Source organism: Neofelis nebulosa, chromosome 7 (genome assembly GCF_028018385.1).
Source record: "Neofelis nebulosa isolate mNeoNeb1 chromosome 7, mNeoNeb1.pri, whole genome shotgun sequence".
In the NCBI taxonomy this organism is placed as follows: Eukaryota; Metazoa; Chordata; class Mammalia; order Carnivora; family Felidae; genus Neofelis; species Neofelis nebulosa.
Genome location: NC_080788.1, coordinates 39,277,073 through 39,279,129, shown reverse-complemented (window position 1 = coordinate 39,279,129; position 2,057 = coordinate 39,277,073).

The following is a 2,057-nucleotide window of genomic DNA, read 5'->3' as shown; positions in this document are numbered from 1 at the left end:
TGGATTGGGATTCCTGTCCTTATAAGAAGAGGGCAGAACCCTAGCTAACTCTCCCCTCTTTGCTGTGTGACCATATGAGAAGTTGGCAGTGTGTAACCCAGAAGAGGGGCCTCAACAGAACCTGACCGTGCTGGCACCCTGATCTTTTTTCCCCCCCTTATTTATTTATTTATTTATTTATTTATTTATTTATTTATAATTTATTGTCAACTTGGCTCACATACAGCATATACAGTGTGCTCTTGGTTTTGGAGGTGGATTCCAGGGATTCACTGCTTATGTACAACACCCAGTGCTCATCCCAACAAGTGCCCTCCTCGATGCCCATCACCCATTTTCCCTTCTCCCCTCATCATCCATCCCTCAGTCTGTTCTCTGTATTTCAGAGTCTCTTAGGTTTGCTTCCCTCCTCTCTGTTTGTAACTGTTTTTTCCCTCTTCCCCTCCCCCATGGTCTTCTGTTACGTTTCTCAAGTTCCGCATAGGAGTGAAAACATATGATATGTGTCTTTCTCTGCCTGACTTATTTCACGTAGCATCATACCCTCCAGTTCCATCCATGTTGCTGCGAATGGCCAGATTGCATTCTTTCTCATTGCCACGTAGTATTCCGTTGTGTATATAAACCACAATTTCTTTAACCATTCGTCAGTTGATGGACATGTAGCCTCTTTCCACAATTTGGCTATTGTTGAGAGTGCTGCTATAAACATTGGGGTACAAGTGCCCCTATGCATCAGTACTCCTGTATCCCTTGGGTAAATTCCTAGCAGTGCTGTTGCTGGGTCATAGGGTAGATCCATTTTTAACTTTTTGAGGAACCTCCACCCTGTTTTCCAGAGCAACTGCACCAGTTGCGTTCCGACCAACAGACTGGCACCCTAATCTTGAACCCCAGACTCCAGAATTGTGAGGAATAAATCTCTGTTGTTTATAAGACACGTAATCTATGGTATTTTGTTATAGCAGCCCAAATGGACTAAGATATATACCAAGAGTTGCTGGAACATTATAGTAAATCAATTTTTACATTTTTGAGGAATTGCCATATTGTTTTCCAAGTGGTGTATCATTTTATAGTTCTGCCAACAAAGTTCCAACTTCTCCACATCCTTGCCAGCTCTTGTTATTTGCTGGGGTTATTTTGGTGTGTGTGTGTGTGTGTGTGTGTGTGTGTGTGTAGGATAGTGACCATCCTAATGAGTGTGAAGTGATACTTGCTTTGCGTTTCTCTGATGATGAATGATGTTGAGCATCTTTTCATGTGCTTGCTGGCCATTTGTATGTCTTTTTTTTTTTTTTTTGAGAAATGTCTATTCAAACGCTTTGCCCATTTTTATTTTTATTTATTTATGTATTTATTTTTGAATTTGTATGTTTATTCATTTTTGAGAGAGACAGAGACAGAGCACAAGCAGGGGAGGGGCAGAGAGAGAGGGAGACACAGAATCCGAAGCAGGCTCCAGGCTCTGAGCTGTCAGCACAGAGCCTGACGCGGGGCTCGAACTCACGGACCGTGAGATCATGACCTGAGCCACCCAGGTGCCCCTCCTTTGCCCATTTTTAAATTGGGTTATTTGGGTTGTTTTTTGTTTGTTTGTTTGTTTGTTTGTTTTGCTATGGAGTTACAGGAGTTATTTATATATTCTGGATATTAACCTCTTATCATGTATATGATTTGCAAATATTTTCTTGCCTTCGATAGGTGGCCTTTTTGCTGTGTCGATTGTTTCCACTCTAGTTTGGTGTATTCCCATGGGTCTGTTTTTGTTTTGTGGCCTGTGCTTTTGTGCCCTAAGAAACACTGCCAACTCCAGTGTTATAAAGCTCCTGCCCCATGTTTTCTCCTGGCAATTTTGTAGTTTCAGGTCTTACATTTAGGTCTTTGATCCACTTTGAGTTGATTTAAAAAAATTTTTTTTTAATTAATTTTTGAGGTGGGGCACCTGGGTGGCTCAGGTGGTTGGGTGTCCGACTTCGGCTCAGGTCATGATCTCACAGGTTGTGGGTTCGAGCCCCGCGTCGGGCTCTGTGCTGACAGCTCAGAGCCTGGAGCCT